At 39.0% G+C, this 24,640-nt stretch overlaps 1 protein-coding gene across 14 annotated transcripts in view; it reads left to right on the forward strand.

Annotated features, from left to right (window-relative positions):
* The window catches only part of APBB2 (amyloid beta precursor protein binding family B member 2), a 375,292-nt gene that overhangs the window by 108,434 nt on the left and 242,218 nt on the right, over window positions 1-24,640 (forward strand). For 11 of the 14 annotated variants that reach the window (XM_072806752.1, XM_072806682.1, XM_072806762.1 and 8 more), the window contains exon 3: window positions 72-177. The exons of the other annotated variants lie outside the window; for them this stretch is intronic. The gene's annotated coding sequence lies outside the window, so the exon portion shown is untranslated. The remainder of the gene's footprint in view (window positions 1-71; window positions 178-24,640) is intronic. 14 annotated transcript variants of the gene reach the window in all.

A 24,640-nucleotide genomic window follows, 5' to 3' on the forward strand; every position in this document is an offset into this window, starting at 1 on the left:
ATGGGGTGTCTTGATTTTTAATTTCTCATCTGACTTTGAATTTTAACTTTTTGTCTCTGCACAATTTTTAGATATTTGGGCTGCTTGACCTCATTGAATGATTGCTATTAATTAACAAGACTTTGTGGGAAAAGGGAATTTGCCTTTTGAGCTCTGTACCAAAGACCTGGGAAAAAAGTAAGTAATTTTCTAACTTAAAAAAAAAAATCTTGTTATACTTCTCTCAGAAAGATAACAGTGGATCTATGGCTTTTCTACTTTCATTCTTTCCTGGCTTTGTAAGTTTTATGTGCTCTTCTGAATTTGAAACATGGAAAGGGACTTGAGAGACCTTTTAAAAAAAACAAAACAAAACAAAAAAAAACGAATAAACTTTCCAAGAGATTAGGGTGACTTTCTGCTTTGTGCCAAGTTTTTTAGGTTTCATAAACTGAGTCCTCACACTTGTGATAAATCTTTTATCAGATGTGCGGTAGACAAACTTTAAAGGCAAAGCATTATAATATGTTGTGCCAGAAAAGTGAGTCCAGTTTTCTGAGCTTCAGGTGTTTTAGACTTTTAGATAGGTTCTTTGATTCTGAATTTTAAGAATGAGAATGAAATCCATTTGGCTCTTTTCTTGTCTGGAAAGGAAAACAAAATGTGTAATCATTTGTTCAATAAGTCCCTCATGTAGCTTAGTCTTAGAAGAATTGATGTGCCTGTCAGTTTTCTTGTTTTATAGCTTTTTGGAGGTACCCTGAAATATTCTAATTAAGACTGTGTAAATAGTTTTGCCATCTTTTAGAAAAAATTGCTTGGGACCATAGAGTTCTGTTTTATTCCCAGATCTTTTTGAAAAGGTAAAAAGGGCCTTGAAGATAATAAAGTCAGTCTGCTTTATTGTAGGATTTATGCAGAAGTATGAATGGCCATAAGAATGTAAGCAAAACAACGCATCATAAACATTTATATGCACATTCATGCACAAATCTTTTTTCTGGCATGTTCCAGAAATAGTGTCATGGATTATAGGGACTGTTTGTGCACTAAATTACTAAGTAGGTTCCTAACTTTTTCCATCTTGTGTCTTATGGTTCCTCTACATTTTTGACAGTACATATAAGCTAGTTAAAATGTGTTTAAAACAAAACAAGACAGAAGAGAACTCTGTTCTAGAAGTTCCATAGAGGTATCAAATAGTAAGATCAGATTTTCTTGTTATATTTACACACTATAAATATACTTATAATTAAATTGTGTATTATTATATAATAAGGTAAGGGCCATTAATTATGAAGCCTGTTTAGATTAAATAAGATATTTGTACTGATACACATACACATACACAGAGGATACATACACCACAAATATAATTTCTGAGGGCTGTCCATATAAATTCATTGAGAACAAGGACCTTGAAAATTTTCTCCAAAGACAGTTTTTTAATGGTACAGTGAAATATTTGCAATAGTGAACTACTATTGTCAGTGGCATTTTAAAAAATGATAGCAATTTATCTAGTTGAATTTTATATTCACATATTAACCTTAACGTAAAGGAAATCCTATGAGGTATAGTTATTATTCCTTCTTGGAACGGTATTTGAAAGAGGATTATGTTAGAAGTCATCAGTCTGTCCATAGAAGTGGAATGAAAAGGGCAAAAGATTGTGGGCATCAAGATCCAGATATTTGATGATTAGATTGGAAATATAACTTAGCCCCAGAAAGTAAGCTACTTATAAAGTGCCTTTCAAATAATTTAGCATCGCTTTAAAATTTAATATATGAGGTATTTTCCTTCCATTATACCAAAATACTCCCTTTGCACCATTGCTGTAAAAGTTCTATTTCCATTTTGTAGAGGCAAGGCATCTGTGGGACCTCTGGTCACAGTAGTAAGCTAAAGACAGCCCCTGTGTTACCAGAGGGACCAGGTCAAAAAGATCCCTGCTTCCTAAAACTGGTGTTATAGGTGGATATTTATGTACACAGAAGGCTGTTCATAGTTTACCTTTAGGTTAAAAAAAAAAAAAAGAAGAGGGAAGAAGGAGGTTATAACATATAAGTGTGCTCTGTACAAATCCTGTCCTGAAGAATTGTTAGGTGGAAGGCAGCATTAGGAAGGGACAGAGTAGGGATCCCTGGGTGGCTCAGCGGTTTGGCGCCTGCCTTTGGCCCTGGGGTGTGATCCTGGAGTCCCGGGATCGAGTCCCACATCGGGCTCCCAGCGTGGAGCCTGCTTCTCCCTCCTCCTGTGTCTCTGCCTCTTTCTCTCTCTCTCTGTGTCTATCATAAATAAAAATAAATAAATAAATCTTAAAAAAAAAAAAAAAAAAAGGAAGGGACAGAGTGGGAGAAGGAAGTCCTTCCTTCCTGACAGTGACAAATATCATAGGAGAATGTTCCTGACTATACTCTGAAAACTGTAAGGGGTACTGAAATGTATCAGTGATTTCTTCTGGGGGGAGGCAAACACTGTTTTAGGAAAAAGCCAGAACCCGAAACAACCTCTACACTTTTCAGCATCTTTTCATCCTCTAATCTTATGTTTTCTTGATTGCATTTGCATTTGGAAAAGCATTTTATTGAGTTATTTAAGGAAGATTTCTGGACACCTTGAGTCTGTAATGTTTATAAAGTGTAGATGTGCTTTTGAAAAATTAGCCATTTTACAGGAACTAAAAAATAGCTTCTGTTTTACTGTTCTACTTAACACATGCCTGTGTTTCTTTTTATGTCAGTACTGAAAGAGGATTCTGTTCTTCAAATTGTTTGGTATCCTGTCTTTTCCACTTAATGATAAATAATGGATCCCCATGCTAATAAATATTTACCTACAATATCATTTTTTAGTGAAAGTATAACAGTTGGATCTTAGCTTTTTGTTTAATTTGAAGCCATCTTGGCTTTCGGTTACAGAGGAGAATAAATATGTGAAATATATAGTGTGGGTTTTCCACCTACAAACAGAATAGACTAGGATTCTCCTTCTATAATCTCTGCAAGTGTTTACTGTAACCAGACATGTTCTGAATAGAAAGGCTCATGGGACTAAATGGGTATTCAGAACTGTAAGTGTCACTGTCTGACAGGTACTCTGTATAAAGCACTGTGTCTTCTTTGGTCCCTTCATTATATTACAAGAGTGCAGGTGACACGTACCTTCTGCTTTGCTGTCTTCATCAATATTTCTGTGCCAAAGGAGGGATTCTCCCTACATATCTCTCCCTCCCAAGAAATTCTAAACATCGCAGATGAGGTAATGGGTACAAAGGGAGCAAATCACAGACTTTGGACTAGAATTTATTGGAGTAAATCGCAATCCAAATTAATTGGAGATGCAAAATGTTATATAGACCTTTGCATACTTTCTCGATTTGAAGTTCATTTATTAAATCGACATTTGTTGTGTAACTACTTGCACCAGCCACTGTGCTAGGGACTCATGATTCAGAGGTAATGGAGATAGGCCCTTGCTTTCAAGGAATTTAATTTGATTTTCAAATTCAAAGTCAAATATCAATTAATTCAGCCTATACTATGTGATAAGCAGTGGGGTGGATCCTCTTAGATGAGGTATTTGATTACTAAAATCTAGTAATGAGGGATCCCTGGGTGGCGCAGCGGTTTGGCGCCTGCCTTTGGCCCGGGGCACGATCCTGGAGACCCGGGATCGAATCCCACGTCGGGCTCCCGGTGCATGGAGCCTGCTTCTCCCTCTGCCTGTGTCTCTGCCTCTCTCTCTCTCTCTGTGACTATCATAAATAAATAAAAATTAAAAAAATTAAAAAAAATAAATAAAAAAAAATAAAATCTAGTAATGATACTTACCTATTCCCTCCGAAATAAGTTATAAATAGAATTCTCTAATCTTTAAGTGTTTTACTTCTTTTTTTTTTTTTTAAGATTTTATTTATTTATTCATGAGAGAGAGAGAGAGAGAGAGGCAGAGACACAGGCAGAAGGAGAAGCAGGCTCCATGCAGGAACTCGATCCTGGGTCTCCAGGATCATGCCCTGGGCTGAAAGCGGCGCTAAACCACTGAGCCACCCAGCCTGCCCTAAATGTTTTTCTTCTATTCTATTTTCTTAAATTTTTGGTATCTGCTACTACTTATGAAGTTAACACATTGGGAGAAAGAAAAGGTTTGAAGCATTTAGTTGATAAACTTTGAGCAATAATTTTAAAAACATTTTTTAAAAAAGATTTCATTTATTTATTCATGAGAGACAGACACAAAGAGGGAGAGGCAGAGACATAAGCAGAGAGAGAAGCAGGCTCCACACAGGGAGCCTGATGTGGAACTCCATCCCAAGACTCCAGGATCACAACCTGGGCAAAAGGCAGGTACTCAACCGCTGAGCCACCCAGGTGTCCCAAAAACATATGTTTTTTTTATATTTGAAAACCTGTATACATATACAGGTGAGCATAATTTCTCCTCCTAGAGTAGTTCTTAGTTCACATGATACAATTAAATGTATGGAAATTTCATGCATTCTGCCCTTAGAGTGGCTCTACTACCTGAGCAAGTATGAAAGACATAGCATTGAGTCATTCGATTTTGTCCCAGTAATTCTTGGGGCAGGGATTATTATTATTTTTTTTAAAGATTTTATTTATTTATTCATGAGAGACAGAGATAGAGGCAGAGAAACAGGCAGAGGGAGAAGCAGGCTCCACGCAGGGAGCCCGACATGGGACTCGATCCAGGGTCCCCAGGATCACGCCCCGGGCCAAAGGCGGCGCCAAACCGCTGAGCCACCTGGGCTGCCCGGGATTATTGAAATATAGGGGGAAAGTAACTTGCTCACACTCGTTCAGCTAGAAAATGTTTGACTTAGGATTTTAACTCTGACCCTTCTAACTTCAAAGCCCATGCAGTATGTTCCTGACTCCCATGAGTGGGGTGGGGAGGGTAGACTCACAAGTGCCTTGGGTCTGCTGAGGAAGGAATAGTCATTTCAGCCGAGGAATCAAGAAATGTCTTTATTGCATGGAAGAGCTGTCACTGAAACAGTCTTGGGCTGAGTTAGAAGACAGGGAGGAAGAAGAGGAATAGTGGGAGCTAGTAGTAGGAAAAGCATGTGCCGAGGTGCAGAGGAATCGAAGCTCGTGGCATGTTCAGAGAGTGGCGAGAACTCTACTGTGGTTGGGGTGTGGAACATGGTGGAGTGCAGCAGAGTTGGCTCTGAAATTTGAAGAGCTTTGGTGCCAGAGTGAGGAGGGCCACATGTGTGCCATGCTAGAGGCTTCGGGTCTCTAACCAATAAATAACCATAGAAACTTTAAAGATAGAGGAAAGTTCATAATTAGATGGGAGTTTTACAAAAATCACCTGGGTGGCAGTGTGGGATATGGACTGAAAAAGAGAAAACGAGACCGGAGACCCAGGGCCAGCCACCATGTGAGGTCATGCAGATTGTTCACTGCACAAGGGAATGTGAGAGTGGGGAGTAGTGGAGACTAATAACCATCTGCCATTTCACTCACCAAACTGTGTGCTGGGGTCTGGGCCTACACAGAGAGGGTACCTTTGAAAATGTGCATAATAAAATGCTCTACTTGCCTTTTAATTGCTTATAAAACAATAGGAGAGATTAGACAAAAAAATAACCATGTACCCTAAGGCCTGGTGGCCTTTTTACTAACTATATGTCATTGGGCATGTTCCCCAGTCTCAAAGTTCTTCATCTGTAAAGGAGAGTTGATAGGGGTACCTGGTGGCTCGGTCAGTTAAGCGTCCGGCTCTTGATTTTGGCTCAGGTCATGATCTCAGGGTTGTGAGATTGAGCCCCACATTGGGCTCTGTGCTGGGCATGGAGCCTGCTTGGGATTCTCTCTCTCCCTCTTTTCTCTCTCTCTCTCTCTCTCTCTTGAAGAGTTGATAATAGGATCTAGCAGGGCCCTGGACAGACCAGATACGGGCATTGATAAGGGTAAGAACTAGACACAGAGGTTGGAGAAATAGGTCTGGGACTGGCAGCCACTGCTAGCAGTTAACCCTGAGAGTATATGAAGAACTGTAGTAAGGGTTTTATACACTTTATTTTCCTTAATCCTATATCAGTTCTGAGAGGTAGATGTTATTGTCCCATTTTAAAGATTTTGAAAGTGAGACTCAGGGAGATTATATAACTTGTCTAATGTCACACAGTTAGGGAGTGGTATAGCTGATACTCATACCTGGGTCTCTGTGACTCTCTTGTTTATGTTTTTAATGACTGTGCTATGCTTAGAGGTGATCTTTTCTTTCTTTCTTTCTTTCTTTCTTTCTTTCTTTCTTTCTTTCTTTCTTTCTTTCTTTCTTTCTTTCTTTCTTTCTTTCTTTCTTTCTTTCTTTCTTTTAAAGATTTTTATTTATTTATGAGAGAGAGAGAGAGAGAGAGAGAGGCAGAGACACAGGCAGAGGGAGAAGCAGGCTCCATGCAGGGAGCCTGACGTGGGACTCGATCCCAGGTCTCCGGGATCACGCCCTGGGCTGAAGGCAGCACTAAACCGCTGGGCCACCGGGGCTGCCCTAGAAGTAATCTTTTCTATGTGTTGAACCCTCTTAATAGGCTACCTGAATCTCTCTGATAACATATTCTGTTTTTATCTTTCATTGTTTTTAACTTGAATTGGGTCATAGTTATTTACATAGTGTTTTATTTAATGTACTAGATGGGAAGATTCTGAGGATTGGGATCCAGTCTCATTTATTTTTTGTCTTTGTCTTTCATAGCTCTTTGCTCAACAAAATATGCACTGGTAAGATGAATAATCTTTTGGGGCTCCTGGGTGACTCAGTCAGTTGGGTGTCTGACTTGATCACAGCTCAGGTCTTGATCTCAGGGTCCTGAGTTCAAGCCCTGTGTTGGGCTCTGTGCTGGACATGGAGCCTACTTTAAAAAAGAAAAAAGAAAAAAAAAAATAAAAAAGAAAAAAGGATGAATAATCTCTTAGGACTTTTCTGTCTCTTAAAATTCAGTAATTTTTTATTATATATGTAAAGCTTCAGTTGCAGTTATAGTTAAGTAGAACTTTAAAAGGAGTCCTTGAATTTTAATTTGATGTCTAGATTAATTGCTAAAGTTTCAGGAAATTCCTAATTGCCATTTTTATCTGAAAAATAATTTGTGACTTACTGTCAACGACTGAAGCCAAGACTAAAATGGACTTCTCGCGAGTCCTATTTCGAAGCTTAGAGCTGTGCTTGCCACTTCACTGCTGTGGCAGCTCTAACACTCAAATGTCTTAAATGATATTTATGAGTCCATAAAAAATGTTACACTGCCATTCATGCAGGTAAGGACCTCATTTTGCAAAAACACAAGAAACCCTTATGCTGATGGTCACTCTTGCTTGGTCCCAGCTGGACTCAGACAACAAATAGAAGGGCTTTCCTAGTACAGGGCTGATTATCAGAGGTCCTGGGGTCAGATTACTTAGGTTTGCATCCTGCTTTCTTGGTTTATGAACTCCATGGCCCTTGGCAAGAAAGCATCTATAAATGAAGATGGCTATGTGATAATAGGTTCATGTACCTGGTTCATTGGGAATCTAGTGGGGAAAAATCTGCATTCAGATGAGAGCCACTTTTGCTTAGGTATTCTTTAAGGAAGGGCAAAATTGTGAGCTTGTGGGATAGCATTGGACATTTCATTATTATAGGCCATGTTTACCCCAGGGTGACCCTTTGCAACTACTGCATTTGTTTATGTGAACTCTAAGGAGGGAGTTTAGGCTTTGCTTCATGCTCTATATGCCCGAGGAGAGTAGGAAATGGTGGCTTAAAAAAAAAGGAAAATGTTGTTTGAGATCAACATTGCCTTTGGGCTCTGAAAAACTCTGGAGTTTCTTTCATCTTCCAGGAGAGTAGCGTTAGTGAGCAGGGAGGAAGGAAACCAAACCCCAGGGAAGTTTCATAGCTTGTTTCTACCCCTGTTACTGGTGAAGAAGAAGTAAAGGCCTGGAAATAGCTCTCCTGGCCTCTGGAGGCAATAAGTTCAGGTGTGCTGGAAATTCAGCCCAAGGGGAGCTTCTTATTCCCAGTGGCCACAGCTTAGCCAGAGGGGAAGCGAAATAGCAGAATGGGTCTCAGAACATTGCTGTGTGGCAAAAACAAGTGTGCGCCTGTCTGTCACAGCGTTTATTTTCTTTCATAAATGTGAACTGGCACAAAGACTCATGATGTTATTCTCCTTTGAGGTTTTATATGTGAGATAGCTGGACGGGCCAGCGAGCTGGATAAAAATATTCTTCAGACCCAATCTTATTCTTGTGGTTTCTGACTGCTTAGCTTTGCACTTTAAGGGCAAACTGGGCCTATACGTTCTTGCTGGGGAAAAGCTAAATGCTGAATTTAAAAACCATCCCCAGGGTTACCTGCCCCCACCGTACGATGTCCTGCAAAAAAGCTTCAGCCTGCTTTAAACCCGTAAGCCCTTCATACTTGGATGCTTTGGTGGGGAAAATAAAATCGATTGTACACCCTCCCCTTTTACTCGTGAGCTAATTGGTGTTTTCCTACATTTAAAAGCAGATGTTAAACTCCTCCTTTGCTGTTTAACAGCAGACAGACTCCAGTTGTGCATTATAGCTCTTGATGCATATCTGTTGTTTGAATGAAGATCAGCTTTGGCAAATTAGATTTTGATGGTTATATTTTGATCTGGAGCCGCAGAACGGGATGGCAATTTAGTCTTCTATTCAGTACACATTTCTCGGGTTCCGCCTGGGCCCTGGATGTATATTGTTTTCAAATTTCGCAAACACCACAAAAACCCTGCCAACTAGATGGTGCTATCTCTATTTAATAGATAAGAAAAATAAGGTATAAGCATGATTATAGGACTATTTTTTATGTAAGTAGAATAAGGCATAGAGAATGACTAGAAGCCTTGCTCAGGGTTACATTGCTATTAAGTGGCTAGGAATTTGATCTGGGGATTTTGGCTACTCTCAAAGCTGTTACTCAGAGGGCTGCTTTTTTAAGAGGAAATAATCAGTGGAGCAAAAATGTTGAGGAGCTGGAATCGGGAAAAAAAACAGTTAACCCTGAGCCCCTCATCATTTACTCAATAAACATTTACTGAGAGCCTGTTTTGTATTAGATACTTTGCAGGGTGCTGGAAATTCTGTAGGCAGACAGAATCAGTTCATCACTAGCTTTATGGAGGAAATAGGGATACGAGAATGTTTGCTCTCCCCAAGAGCAGTGTCTTGGCTGGGAGAGCTTTTGTGAGATTTTTTTTAAGATGTAGAAATTTTGCTGGCACCTCGGGGGCTCAGTCCATTGAGTATCTGACTCTTGGTTTTGGCTCAGGTCATGATCTCGGGATCCTGGGATCAAGCCCCACATTGGACTCTTTGCTCAGCATGGAGTCTACTTGTCCCTCTCCCTCTTCTGTTCCCCCCACTTGTGCTCTCATTGTCTCATAAATAAATAAATAAATAAATAAATAACTTTTAAAAAGATGTAGAAATGTTGACACCTTAACAAAATAGTTTATTATTCTTTTACATCAGTACATATATTAAATTGTCTATAAATAGAGAAGTGACTTTAGTAGACTACTTTGCAATTGTACTCCTTGCTTGAGCTGCTTAGGATATGCAGAAATGGAAGTTGGAGAAACAGTATTGAGTTTTAAACAACGTATTTCAAATAAGATGTGAACAATAACCTGGCAAGGACTATATTTCATCCACCTTTGAATTTCCCTTTTACTGTAGGAGGTACTTAGCACAGTACCTGGTATGGAGTGAGTACCCAGTAACTCTGGTTGATTGGCCTATTGATGGGGAATAAATTAGGGAGGAGAGGGGACAAGCATCTCCTAGGAAATGGGGGATAAGTTAAGGTAATATCAAGGAGGACAGTGAGGGTGGCAATAAAATAAACCAATAAATAGGCAAAGAGAGCACATGACATGTAATGGACTTAATCCACCTGTACAAACTGTTGGAATAGTCAAAGTGGGAAGAGCTATGTTTGGGGAATCTGGAAATGCCATTGGACTTGGATGCTTGAGAAAAACTGCATCCTTCTTTTGATGTTATTTAGTGCTTCTGACCTTCTTTTCACACATAAGCCTGCTATGCCCCCTATCCCACCATGATCTTGATTTCAGTTTTTGAGTCTTTAGGGTTTTAAGTCTAGTAGTTTGTTCTTTAATAAGTTCAGTGAACCTTTTGTGTCAGCTTGCTGGGACAGTCCTGACTCTGCCTATTTCCTCTTGACTATTTTTGATAATGCCCCTTTTCACTGTCAGGTGTCCTGGTTTGGATGATAAATTCAGTGGCCACCTTACTAGGGAAAATTGGTGACATTCTGGGTCTTTTTTTTTTTTTTTTTTAAAGATTTTATTTATTTATTCATGAGAGACACAGAGAGAGGCAGAGACATAGGCAGAGGGAGAAGCAGGCTTCCTATGGGGAGCCTGATGTGGGACTTGATCCCAGTAACCTGGTATCATGACCTGAGCCAAAGGCTCAACCACTGAGCCACCCAGATGCCCCACAGTCTGGATCTTTAAACAGAAACCTTACAGCATTCAGACTTATTTGACGAATTCACCAAATGTGGATGTAGTATCAGTAAAATTACATGTTAGACTAGTATCTGATCTCTTATAAATAAGTAGAAAGGGGAGCCAGTGAATGGTGCCTGAAAAGAATCAGATGTTGAGCAAACTAAGCTGATTTTGACAAAATGAACTTTAATTACAACTAATGACTGGCATAGCCTTATGAGAAAGGGCATTTAAAGGTTATCACGATGATGGGTAGGTTTAGGGAATCTGGCATCATTGGAGAACATCTTGTTATTCTCAGTAGTTTTGATTTAGCATCTCAGCATTTCCACAGCACTGGTAATTTCATTCAGATGCATTTTCATTTCTTCTTTGACTAGAGAGTAAAAGAAATAATTTCTGAGAACAGAGTTTTTTGTTGGAGGTTTAAAGAAATGGCTGGAGGGAAATTTGTTAAATTCAGATCTTTTCCCCTTAAATTTGCTGTTAAATTGTGTCTTTTGTTGAAATTGATGGTAATATTTTAATCAAATGAGACATTTACAGAGGGACTCCCAAAGCTTTAATAGAATGTATGTTGAGGTTTTTCTCTTGATAAATAGGGCTAAATTGGTTTATAGTTCACATAGATGACTTTGAAGAAACAGACTAATATTTTGTCACGCAGCTATAGTAAAAGTTTGAGATATTCAGGTAATTCTTGACAATGATAGCAGGATGCGAGTTGGGTGGAGGATTAAAATCATACAATGAGCAGTCTTTTCCATATTAATATTGTAAGACACAGCAATGCATCTGCCTTCAAGGCCCATAGTTTCCTGTTCCCTGCAGTGTTATCTTTTGTAGGAGGGTAGATTTCCAAAGTAGAGGGATTGCTCCTCTATAATTCTGAAACTCATTTGTTTCAGAATTAAATTTGGACTCTGCCACTAGCTACCTGTGGGTGATTTCTTTCTCTGAGCCTCAATTTTCTAGCCTATAAAATAGGAATAATGATCTTTATTGCTTAGTGTTTATTAACAGGATATTTATTCATTCCTGAAATTGTGATAAACTGTAACCATATAACACAAAGGCAATTTTCTCCCAGGCTAAGGAATCATAGGAGATGCCGAGGGTGGGGAGACGAGGCATTAAAATTATTGTTGGAAAGGTGAGACTCAAACCAGTTAACACCCAGCTCTTGGCCAATCAGAATGGATGCTGACTTACACATTCTGGGTGGTTGTCACAGTGCTCAGCCAGTGAATATTAGCCTGTATTGTTGGTATTGAGAAATCTGTGTTTAATCTGTGATGATTTGCAAGCAAACCCGTTGTGTCTCCTAGTTATAAATTAATGCCGCCTCCTCTGAGTTTCCATGATCAAGAAAGGATACCATCTTCATTTGATGGGTGAGCCTAGCATTCATGCTTGGATCCCTGTCTTAAAGGTTCCTATTTTCTTTGAGGACCTTGCTCCTCAGTGCTGCCGGCCAGCACTGTGGAAGTTCTTTGGAAATTCCGCCTCCCATTTTTCACTCCATTCCTAGTCTACTATAATTATCTACAACAGATAAAAGTTGAATTTATGACTTTTAACAAACCCCAGAGAATCCCATAAAATTGGCTATCAGATATAGATCTAGATGCAGCGTTCCCAGGCCTCCTACAAGGCCAGCTTTCTGTGCAGGCCACCACTTCTCACCCTAAGAGATGACTGTCAACACATCTGAATATAGAGTCTGGGCATCAAAGAGAATGAGGCTCTGGAAGAGGGAGGGCTTCCATTTTCTTTCTGCCAAGTCTTTCCTTACTCAGTCCTATTTCTTATCTCAGGCTCTACCTCTTCCAAGGATAATTGATGCTGGGAAGTCTCCCTTGCACGGGGTAGGGCAGGCCTAACCCCTTTCTCTAGGAATGGGATGGCGGTAGCCAGCTATCAAAAAATCTGGTGTCATTTAGAAGCTTCCATGCCATCCTAGGAGGTTCCTTGCTTCGAGTAGGAGTGAGCTGGTTTATATATATTGATGTAATTAAGAGTTGTCAAGAAATTGCTTTTTTTTTTTTTTTTTTTTAAGAAATTGTTTTGTGCTTACCTCATATGTGTTTGGATGACTGTTATCAAAAAGAGATAACAAGTGTTGGTGAGAATGTGGAGAAAAGAGGTCCTTGGGCACTGTTGGTGGGAATGTAAATTAAATTAATATAAATGTAGTGGTGCAGCCACTGTGGAAAACAGTATGGAGGTGCCTCAAAAAATTAAAAATAGAACTACCGCATGATCAAGCAATCCCATTTGTAGGCATATATTCAAAGGAAATGAAGTCGCTACCTAGAAGAGGTATCTGCACTCCCACGTTCATTGTGTTCTTTACAATGGCCAAGATATAGAAGCTACCTAAGTGCCCATCAGTGGCTGAGTGATAAAGAAACCATGGCATATATATACGATGGAATACTATTAAGCCATAAAAAAGAAGGAAATTGTGTCATTTACAGCAGTGGACCTTGAGGGCATTATGCTGAGTGAAGTAAGTCAGGTGGAAAAAGACAAATACTATATGGTATTCTATAAGGAATCTAAACCCCTTCCCCACAAACTTACAGAAACAGAGATCAGATATGATGGTTGCCTTAGGTGAAGGGTTCGGGATGGGGGAGATGCGGAAAGGTGGTCAAAAGGTTACCAGCTTTCAATTATAATACAAATAAATTCTGGGGATGTAACGTACAGTTTGGTGACTGTACTTAACAAAACTGTATTGTATGTCTGAAAGTTGCTAAGATAATAGATCTTATAAGTTCCCATTGTAACAAAAAGAATTTGTAAATGTGTGGTGGATGGATGGATGGATGGATGAGTAAATTTATTGCAGTGATCATTTTATAATATATGCATGTATCAAATCATTATGTTGTGGACTTTAGAGTAATACAATGTTATATGTCAATTATATCTCAATGAAATCTGGGGGAAAAAAGAAAATTGTTTTGTGTAGAAACCTTTTCTGCTAGCAGACTAAGGTGGTACTTCCAACGTAAGCACAGGAGTTTCATTAGGGAAAATGGAGAAACAATGGAAACCAACATTCCAGTCCTGGTTTTGCCACCTGCTAGTTATGTGACCTTGAGGTATCTAAGGTACCATGACTACTTCCTGGGTTACTCGTTTTCTTATCCATAAAATGATTTTCATATGTAATATGATTTTTAAGGTCCTTGTCAATCATAAATTCTATGAATCTATAATATCTCCTAAAAGTACACAGTACAGGTTTTGAACAGATTCAAGCTGTCAGTTTCTAATGATGGTAGTTCCCATTCTTAACACCACTCTGATCTGTGATTATAACTGTTTTGTGGAGACCCAGCCATCTGTTGCTGGAGAACGCCATTCCTCCCGTCATCTTGATAACATACTATCCTCTTGGTGTGCCTTTTTTAAAAAAATATTTATTTATTAGAGAGAGAATGAACATGTTGGGGAGGGGCAGAGAGAGAGAGAGAGAGAGAGAGAGAGAATTCTCAAGTGGACTCTGTGCTGAGCATGGAGCCTGACACAGGGCTTGATCCCAGGACCCTGAGGTCATGACCTGAGCTCAAATCAAGAGCCAGCTGCTCAGCTGTTTGAGCCACCCAGGCACCCCTCTTGGTGTGCTTTTTAAGTACAATGGCAGACTTGTTTTCTGACAGGGCAGACTTACCAAGTCTCCCCTGTGATTACTTCATGCAAAAAGTCATGAATGTGGTCCATTGTCAGACTGAATGTTGGTGATGATGCCATTCTATTTTATTTTGCATTTTAAAGCAAGTATTGTATTTTTTTTCAAGTTTTTAAATATCAGTTAACATACAGTGTAAAACTAGTTTCAGGTGTAGAATTTAGTGATTCATCACTTACCTGTAATACCCTGTGCTTTTCACAAGTGCTCTCCTTAGTGCCCATCACCTATTTAACCCACCCCCTCTCCCTGCCCGCCCATCTCCTTCTGCAGTAACCCGATGCCACTCTATTTTAAATGTTGGATCCTCGGGATCCCTGGGTGGCGCAGCGGTTTAGCGCCTGCCTTTGGCCCAGGGCACGATCCTGGAGACCCAGGATCGAATCCCACGTCGGGCTCCCGGTGCATGGAGCCTGCTTCTCCCTCTGCCTGTATCTCTGCCCCTCTCTCTCTATGACTATCATAAATAAATAAAATAAAAAATAAATAAATAAATGTTGGATCCTCTGTGTGTCCGAAAGGTAGCATCCAATTTGTGATGTTCAATATATTACTTCATAGTTTAATTATAAGTGTTTGTTGGTAAGTTGGAGTTATTCACCCTTAAAGTTTATTAAAGGAGAGAATATGTGCAGATTTTTCTATTTCTGCAAAAATGCTGTTGGGGTTTTGATGAGGATTGCATTGAATTTGTGTATCGCTTTGGGTAGTATTGAGATCTTGCCAATTTTAAGTCTTCCAACCTATGAATACAGGATGTCTTTCTATTTATTTGATTCTTTTTAAATTTCTTTTAACTACATTTGTAGTTCTCAGTGTATATATCTTTTGCCTTGGTTAAGTTTATTTCTGAGTATTTTATTCTTTTTGATGCTATTCTAAATAGAATTGCTGTCTTAATTTCCATTTTGGATTGTTCATTGTTAGTACATAGAAACAAATGATTTTTGTATGTTGATTTCATACCTGGGGACTTTGCTGAATTCAGTTATTAGTTTGAATTATTTCTTGTAGAATCTTTAGGGCATTCTACATCTGTGACAGGTTTTCAGGTCATCTGTGAATAGAGATATTTTTATTAAATCCTTTTCAATTTGAATGCTTTTAATTTCTTTCTCTTGCCTAATTGCTCTGATTAGGACTGCCAGTACTATATTGAACAGAAGTGGCAAGAGCAGGCATCCTTGTGATCTTAAAGGAAAATCTTTCAGCCTTTCACCATTAAACATTTTTGTTTTATGGATTGGATTTTAATTTTCCTCTGTTATAGGCCTTCATATTTGTCATTTTTAATAGTTCCATAATCTGTCAAGTGACTGGCCGTAATAGAAAAACATGTTACCCAATTTTTGAAAATTCAGAATGTAATTTTTCCTCTTATGAATAATGCTTCAATGAATACCTCTTGCATACTTTTAAATATTAATTTTGCCATTTTCTTAATGAAATGTAACTTTGTGGAAGCCTCCTGAACTATTTTGTTGTCAAGAATCCATCTTTGGGGGTGCCTGGGTGGCTCAGTTGGTTAAGTGTCTGCCTTTAGCTCAAGTCATGATCCTGGGGTCCTGGATTTGAGCCCTGCATTGAGCTCCCTACTCAGCGGGGAGTCTACTTTTCCTTCTCCCTCTTCTCCTGTGTGCTCGCTCATGTGTGTGCACACACACTCTCTCTCTCAAATAAATAAATAAATAAATAAATAAATAAATATATATATATATATATTTTTTTTTAAAGAATCTTTGCATTTGGACAAATCATCAAATAAACAACTTCTCATGTAGCACCATTCATCCATTCTTTCATCATCAACAGCATAATGGATTGGTATGTGTTCAGTAGGTGCCAAGAGATAAGCAGTAAAAGTTCAGTAGGATACCCCTCTGGCCTCTAATATTTCATGGTCTAGTAGGAGACTCAGTTAAAAATATTTGTTTTTTTTTTTTTTTAAAGATTTTATTTATTCATGAGACAGAGAGAGAGAGAGAGAGAGAGAGAGAGAGAGAGGCAGAGACACAGGGAGAGGGAGAAGCAGGCTCCATGCAGGGAGCCCAATGTGGGATTTGATTCCGGGTCTCCAGGGTCAGGCCCTGGGCTGAAGGCGGCGCTAAACTGCTGAGCCACCCGGGCTGCCCAGTTAAAAATATTTAGTTAAAAACATTCTAACTTTAGTTAAAAATAAATGTTCCAGTATGATGAGTGATGCTGGCAAGATATGGTAAAGTTCCTTAAATGCATGACATTGACTTTGACAGCATTGTTGACTGGTATCCTTTATAATACAAGAGGTGTGGACCTATCCATGTCACATAAAACTTAAAAAAAATAATATGTATAATAGGCCTCATAATCTGACAGAATAGGACCCCATCTGACTTACCCAGCCTCTTTTCCTTAAAGTATAAATCTTTCTAGGATGTGTCTGAATCAGTGTTTGTTCACAGTTCCATGTATCATGTTGCTCGAGTATGCTGAGCTCCCGACTGCCAGTGACTGTGTCACACGCCTAGGTCCTTTCCACGCCTGCTACAAACTGCTGTGTTTGCAGTAAGTGTTGAAGGATTAGTGGTTCATCTGACACACTTTCATACATCACTTTTTCCCACCATGTTATACTTGCCTTACAACTTCATAGCTGTCAGTGTACGTTCCATGATGTTGGTGAAATCAGTGCTGTGTTAATTAAATCTTGTTGTATTTGTTTAGTAAAAGAAATTCCGAGTAAGAAAATATTTGCAAGATTATATAATACAATAGAGATTCTTATAGTAAACCTAGAAAACTCTGCCGGTTATAATGGTTGGAACTAGAACCTACAGGAGACAAAATAAAACCCCTCTGTGTGAATTACTGGATGATCTCTTAAGCCTTTGCAGAGGGAGGAAAAACAAAGAGATCTTTCTATATACCAACATATTAGATCAGGCTTTGGATACAATGAATCTGTTTTGGAAATAGCTGTTTACGGTTCTACCATTTTGAGGTTCATTAGCTAGCTATGAATTTGCCTCCTTTACACTTGTGCATAAAAATTGGCCCTTATTTTTAAATTTCTTAAAAAGGTAGTCTTGGAAACAGCTTTTGAGACTGATTTCTTGGGATTTTTTTTCTCTCTCTCTCTTGTTCTCTTTTCATTTCTGAAACCAAAATAGCAGAATTACGCCTGGTTCTTCACAGAGCTGTGGTGATTAGACTATATATTTACTTTGATACACAAACATATTGCTGTGTGGAATCACTGTCCATTGTGATCCTCAGATGAAACAAGTAGGGGGGTGGCTGTGGATCTGGGATTGACTGAGATAAATTTATCTCAGCTTTTCAAAACACTGTGTGAGCACAGTATAATTCACTTGGACAACTGTGGAATGAAACTCTTGTTTTAGAGGCCATTAGATATTTCATGGGAACTGACTGCACAAAGGAATATATGGTGAAGATGGTTTGGCAGGTGATAGAATTTGAGGTAGCATTTACATCACCACTGAAATACAATTAATTTCTTCCAAGGTGATGTATAGCCCGACTTCTGTGACTGAGGGATTGATCCCTTGGCAAGTCTTTATGAAATAAGACGACAGGCAGGGAAATTGTATGCACACATCCGGCCTCGCATTTATTTTCTAAAGCCTTCTTTCCAGGGTGCGTATAATCTTGTTCTGTACAACTAACAAAAACTGTAGTTGTACTGTATCATGACTTTAACGGTAGCTCTACTTTGTCATGAAAGACTTCCTCAGTTTCCAGAAACAACAGCTACCACAGGGTGAAGCTTTCGTTCTTTTCATCCCCATTTCTATTAACGTCATTACTGCCTTTGACCCTTTTATAAAAGCCCTTTTGGTCCCATCAACAGTTTGTTCTAAGCTATCTATCTTAACTTCTAGCTTGGTCTGCAACATTTGTGTGGTTAGCCTGAGACATATGCAGATAAATTGCCTAGGGTTCAGCTCTCCCAGACTTGGACTAACTATGCTGCAGTACGCTCAGCTGATGGATGCAGCTTTTCAGCAATATTGATGTTTCTACAGTTGAATACAAACCTTTGGGGGCCTTGGTTTGCATTTTCATATTCATGTGGAGTTCTTGACCGCTGCTTTTCAAACAGCTTCATCTCTCAGAAAACTCTGTTTCAAAGCAGAAAGACAAAGAAAATGGTTCTTCCTCACCCACTGCTCTTCTGCTCACTCACAATAAGATTCACAATAAGAATCGTGAGTGTGAGTCTTTTGCCAGATGTACATAGTGGCAACTCCCAATTCACAAACTGATTACATTCTCATGGCTTGTTGTAAAGTCAGTTAGTGGTTTTGAACTAGGAATATGTTTCCTAATGAGAGAAAACAATTCAAAGGATTGATGGACCTATTGAAACTTCTTTAACCCACAACGTTCCAGTGGCATCGCTCTTTTTGTACCTTAGAACCTAACCTTCCCCCGTGTTTCCTGGTGGAAACATGTCCTTGGTTCTTACGCAGCATAAACGTTTTATTCTTAACTTCAGTAGACCATTAGCTATTGCTTCCTGGCTCTCCTGGGACAGGATATCAGGCAAGGTTCTTCAAAGCCATGGGGACTGGCTGAATGATTTAAGCAGAGAAGGAATTTATTGAGAAGATATTGGGTAGTTTCTGGAACTACTAGAAGTTGGAAAAAAATGGGAGCAAATACAGACTCTATAGTAAGATTCATAGCCAAGGTCATATGATACGATTAGCTGTATGCAGGGTGGATGGACCCTATCACTGGACAGGAGACCATACTGGGTCATGCTGACCACAACGATGGGACCAGACACTGGTTACCAACTCTGTCACCTCAGCCTTTGCTACGTCTGGCACTGGATGTTGTCGCCGTTGCCCCTACCCATGGTAATTTCCTTCTGTCCCTGCCTCTCTGTGTCTCCAGCCTTTGCTGTAAGGGGGTCTGGGGCAGGTGGGCGTCCAGCCATTTTTGCCTTTATGTTGAAAGATGTAGCTCTCATCCATACTCACATGATGGGGAATTCCCCCAATACAGGAAAGGGGTGCAGATGCTGGATATTATCCATCCTTAACCTCTCAATAAGGACAAATCTTCACTCTAAGAAGCCACAGTAGGGGCTTTGGAAGAAGGGGAGTGGTCAGCGCACAAACCAGTCTGCAGCTGCAGTTAATGAACTTGGTGATAAGAAAGATGGCTGATTCTGCCTTGTGCACTGGTGCCCAGGGACCCTTTCATTATGTGCTAATTAAAGCTAGAGGTGTGACTTGATGACTTAGGCATATTGGCGTCTCTCAGTGTATTTCTTGCTGCTTAAACATAAAATGCACTAAATTGAATTTTAGCAATTTGATTAACTTGGAGAAACAGGTTTAGATTTATCTGTTAGCTAATTTATACATAGAATGAAATTTCACATTATCAGTTTGTCTTATATGGTTGGGTGGTTTACATATTTATTGATTAATTTCTACCATTCTTAAAACTTATTTTTTTATTTGCAATAATAACATATATAGCTTATAAATTCCTGCCTGCTTATTTGCATTGTCATTTTCCTCTTCTGAGAGGTAATTACTTTATGTTCAGCTAGCTTTTTTCCATGTATTTACTGTCATATAACTTAAAGTGTTTATGTTAGTATTTCTTAATTTTTTTTCCAATTTTACACATTAAACATTGAATTCCTATGAAGGAAGTTAAGGGGGTTAACTCTGTTTTATTCTTCCTCCCTGAAATACCTGCCCTTTGCTCTCTAAGATTATTATATCTCCATTTGTTTTCACTGTAAATATTTTTCACAGCTAAGTTATACAGTATACTATGATTTTATTTTCTTCCTTGTATAGCATACTAAAGTTTCTTTCTTTTAAAAAAATTTTTTTTTAATTTATGGTAGTCATACACAGAGAGAGAGAGAGAGAAGAGAGAGAGAGAGAGGGAGGGAGGCAGAGACATAGGCAGAGGGAGAAACAGGCTCCATGCACCGGGAGCCCAACGTGGGATTCGATCCCGGGTCTCCAGGATCGCTCCCTGGGCCAAAGGCAGGTGCCAAACCGCTGTGCCACCCAGGGATCCCCAAGTTTCTGTTTTTTTGATTGACTTATTCATCCCCCAAACATTTTTTTAAGATTTTATTTATTTGAGAAGGAGATAGAATGAGTGCGTATGAGCCAGGGGAGGGGCAGAAGAACAAGCAGACTCCCTGCTGAGTGGGGAGCCCACCAGGGGGCTCGATCCCAGGACCTCAGGAACATGACCAGAGCTGAAGTCAGACACTTTACTGACTGAGCCACGCAGGCACCCCATCCCCAAATTCTCAGTGGCTTGTCTCTTGGTTCTTATATGTGTGTGTCTGTGTGTGTGACATTTTTTGCAGAGCCTTCTGCTTGCCTACTCCATTCTGAACTGTTTACTCTTCAGGCCTTATGCACAGCTGTTGACCTAGAATTTTCCTTCATTATCATGTTGGGAATTCTTGATTGACCTGGATGGGTGGCATCTCTCTTGGTTTTGTCTCTCTTTCGGGGAGGCACCTTGCCCAGTTGCTTCTTGAGAAAGAATGTGTATGATATATTTTTTGGAGAACTGGCATGTGTGAAAATATCATTTAGTCTCTCCTCACATACGATTGATATGGAACTTAAAGTTGGAAATTATTTTCCCTGAGAGTTTTGGAGGCCTCCTTCCATTTTCTTCTGCTTCCAATTTTATTATTGAATTGTTGGATGCTTTTTTGATTCTGGTTACTTTATATGTGACTTTTTTGAGGGGATGGGGAGAGGTTTCAGACTCTTAAAAAAAATTCCCTCATGTTCTCAGATTTCATGATGATGTGCCTTTCTCTATAACTTTTTTCATTCATTGTGAAATTTCTTGTAGGGCGGTGGAGGATAATTTTCTTGCCATTGTTTTTCATATTCTTCCTTTTCTCAAACTCTTATTTGTCAAATGCTGGAACTTTTGTATTTGTCCTTCAGTTTGTTGTTAAAAAAATTTCTGACTTCTTACATCTGTTTCTTCTACTCTTGGGGAACCTTTATTTACCTTTATTATCTTTTAACTGTTCTAGGGATTTTTTATATCTGTGATCATAATATTACTTTTTAAGAATTCTCTCTTGCTCTTGTAGTATTTCTATTTTTATAGCATCCTATTCTTTTTTGCTTTATGTATGCAATATCTTTTGCCCCTTGGAGTTAATAACGTATATATGAAGTTAAATCCTGCTTCCAGCATTGACTCTTGTTTCCTTTTAAAGTTTCTGTTTGTCATGTGAGACTCTTCATCACATGTCTGGTGATTGCTGTCCGTTTGATATATGTGGAGACATTGAAAACTGATTGGAAACTCTCTGCATGAGCAGGTTGGCAAGCTCTCTTTCTCATCAACTGGTGGCCTTACTACTGGATGACTTTTTCTTTTCAGAACCCGCCTTTTTCCATAGTTTTAGTTAACTGTAGATCTCTTTTTTGGGGCTGGTTAGTTTCTCTAGAAGAGCCTTGCAATCTCCTATGTGACCATGCTTTAGGAGGCCAGCAGAGAAAAGATCTGTATTCAAAGTGTACACTCAGTCCTCTCCTTCAGTGTGATACTTCCACCTATGTCGCTGTTCTTAGTGTCCTTGAGTCCAGACTTTCTCAAGTTTAACCTTTGCAGGGAGCAAACCTGAGGAGGAATGGGAGACAGTTGACATACTTCATGGCTGAGGAAGGATCTGGAAGTTTATTCCTTACGATGTCTTGTAAGCAGTCCTCTGGTTTTTAGTGGCACCTCCACGCTGCCCTCTCCATCCAGGCTGAACTTTTTTTTTTAAGATTATTTATTTAGGGGGATCCTTGGGTGGCTCAGTGGTTTAGTGCCTGCCTTTGGCCTGGGGTGTGATCCTGGAGTCCCGGGATCAAGTCCCACATCAGGCTCCCTGCGTGGAGCCTGCTTCTCCCTCTGCCTGCATCTCTGCCACTCTCCCTCTCTCCCTCTCTCTCTCTCTCTCTCTCTCTCTCTCTCCTTGTGTGTCTCTCATGAATAAATAATAAAATCTTAAAAAAAGATTATTTATTTATTTATTCATGAGACACACACACACACACACACACACACACACACACACACAGCAGCAGAGACACAGGCAGAGGGAGAAGTAGACTCCCCATGGGGAGCCTGACACGGGACTCGATCCCAGGACCCTGGGATCACAACCTGAGCTAAAGGCAGATGCTCAACCACTGAGCCACCCACGTGCCCCCAGCCTGAACTTTTGATGTAACTTGTGCCTGAATTTGCACTTCCCTAATGTTCTGTGCCCCATATTGGCTTGCTTCCTCCTGACAGTTCTGTCTGTAGGCATGTAAAATTTGTCCCTGCATTGAGAATTTACTCATCATTGGCTCATCTGATTTCTATTTTCCAAAATTTTTTCCGTTACTTTTCTCCTCTTGCATTCTCTTTCTCTTTGTGAGCTTATTTCTGCCTTGTGCTTAGTGCCATTTAGTGGGGTTTTGGAGGGATTGGAGTTAAACATGTGATTGTAATCTATCACGTACAATTGAAAATCCCTGTTAGCGCACTTTTTAGATTGGACATTTCAATTTGGATTCATGGTGGTCTGGTCCATTAAAGAAAAATTTATTTGGTTATTTCAGGATGGATTCCATTTACCGTACTTTTCAGTTTCATTCAAAAATTGTTACTATCCTTGTCAAAGTGACCTGGGTTAATTTTATCTAAGGTATAATTTTCTCTAAGGTATAAATTCCAAGTGTGACCTTAAACCCAGTCACAAGAATAGCATACAATTTGCAACGTTACAAAGAAATGTCTTCCATCCCCTAGAGTTTTTCATGGTCTTAATCCCACGTGGACCAATCTTTCTTAGATTGCCTACTAGTTTGACTTGAATTGTGTTCAAGGTTGGAAAACATTCTACATGGTCCCAGTTGTATTGAGTGGGATGTGGAGTTTCCATGAGGTATCTCTATAGATTCTGTAGAACAATGTCAGACCATGACATCTTCTCCATTTGTAGGATAAAATAACTCAGAGCATCTCTTGTAAAATGTGGAAACATTTATAATGTGCCAAAGCTTACATTATTGAACATGTAAATACTATGGCAGAATCAGGACTATATATGATCCTCCTTTCAACTTTTTCCTTAAATTTTTTTTTTAGTACTCCTATTTTAACAGTAACAGCTGATTTTATTTTTACAGTGTTTAACATATTATGAAGGTATAACAAGGATTACTGTAAAATTAGTATGGGCCTTAGTCAACCACTGTAAAACAAAGAGGAAGCCAATTCAAATTTTAAAGGTTTTGTATCCTGCAGGATTTGAAGGAATATAGAAGAATCTGATCTGATTACTAATCTAGAGTTTACAGATTATTATTTTTTAAATTATTACTGTCACATGGTAGAATGAATATTTTTTCTGTTTCAGACCTCATGTTCTTTGTTGATAAATCAAGATTGAGAGTATATAGAGGTTCAGAGAGGAAACATTTCTATTTGAAGGTTCCTGTTTTCATCATGATAGGTAAAGAGTGCCAGGCATCTGTTTTGTGCTAAAGCTTACTAGAAGTGTTGCTGTCTCTGAGCAATAAGCAGGAAATACTTCTGTCCTTAGAACCAAAAATAGATGCTCTTTCTCATTATCATAACTCAAAAGATCATCTTTTTTAATGAGGGCGCATCCCTTGTGGTTTTCATAGATTTAAGGATCAGATTATTTAATGCAGATCATGGAGAATAAATAGCTCTGATAAGATAGATAATGAAAATTTCCCTGAAAGCTGAAAGAACTTTATTCTTTCTCTTTCTGTAATTTTATTCACCTCTTCTTCCTTTTATTTTTCATTCATTATTTTTGATGGTTCCTAAAGGAACCATCTTATTTTAAAATGTTTATATATTTCTCACTGTATTTTAGCTTTAAAAGATCATCACCAGGTGAGAAAAAAAATTACTTGCAAGCAGAATTGGATGTGTTAGGATTTAGCAATACTGTATATAGTCTAACTTCCAGTAGACAACTCTGCAAAATATTGTGTATTAATGTGTTGGCAGTTGGAAGGATAAAAATTGCTTCTTTGCTGCTTTTAGAGAGTTCTGCTTGTGTTTTGGAAAGTGGGGCAAAGGAAACTAAAGAGAAGCAAGTAGAAGTAATTTAAGGGAAATAAGGTAATGTATATGAAGGTGCTTTGAAAACTTCTAAATAACACAAAGACGTTCATTACTAGTGTTGCAAGCCTCGACTTCAAGAGAGAAAAAGGATCCACTAGGATTTGAAAAAGAAAAATGGGAAAAAGAGAGAACTGACTTGGGTAAGAGAAAATTAAGGAAAAAACAAATTGAGACTATCCTAATAGAGGAGTGTTTTTTCTTAAGATTTTATTTATTTATTCATGAGAGACACACACAGAGAGAGAGAGAGAGAGGCAGAGACACAGGCAGAG

This window comes from Canis lupus, chromosome 2, assembly GCF_048164855.1.
Source record: "Canis lupus baileyi chromosome 2, mCanLup2.hap1, whole genome shotgun sequence".
NCBI lineage: Eukaryota > Metazoa > Chordata > Mammalia > Carnivora > Canidae > Canis > Canis lupus.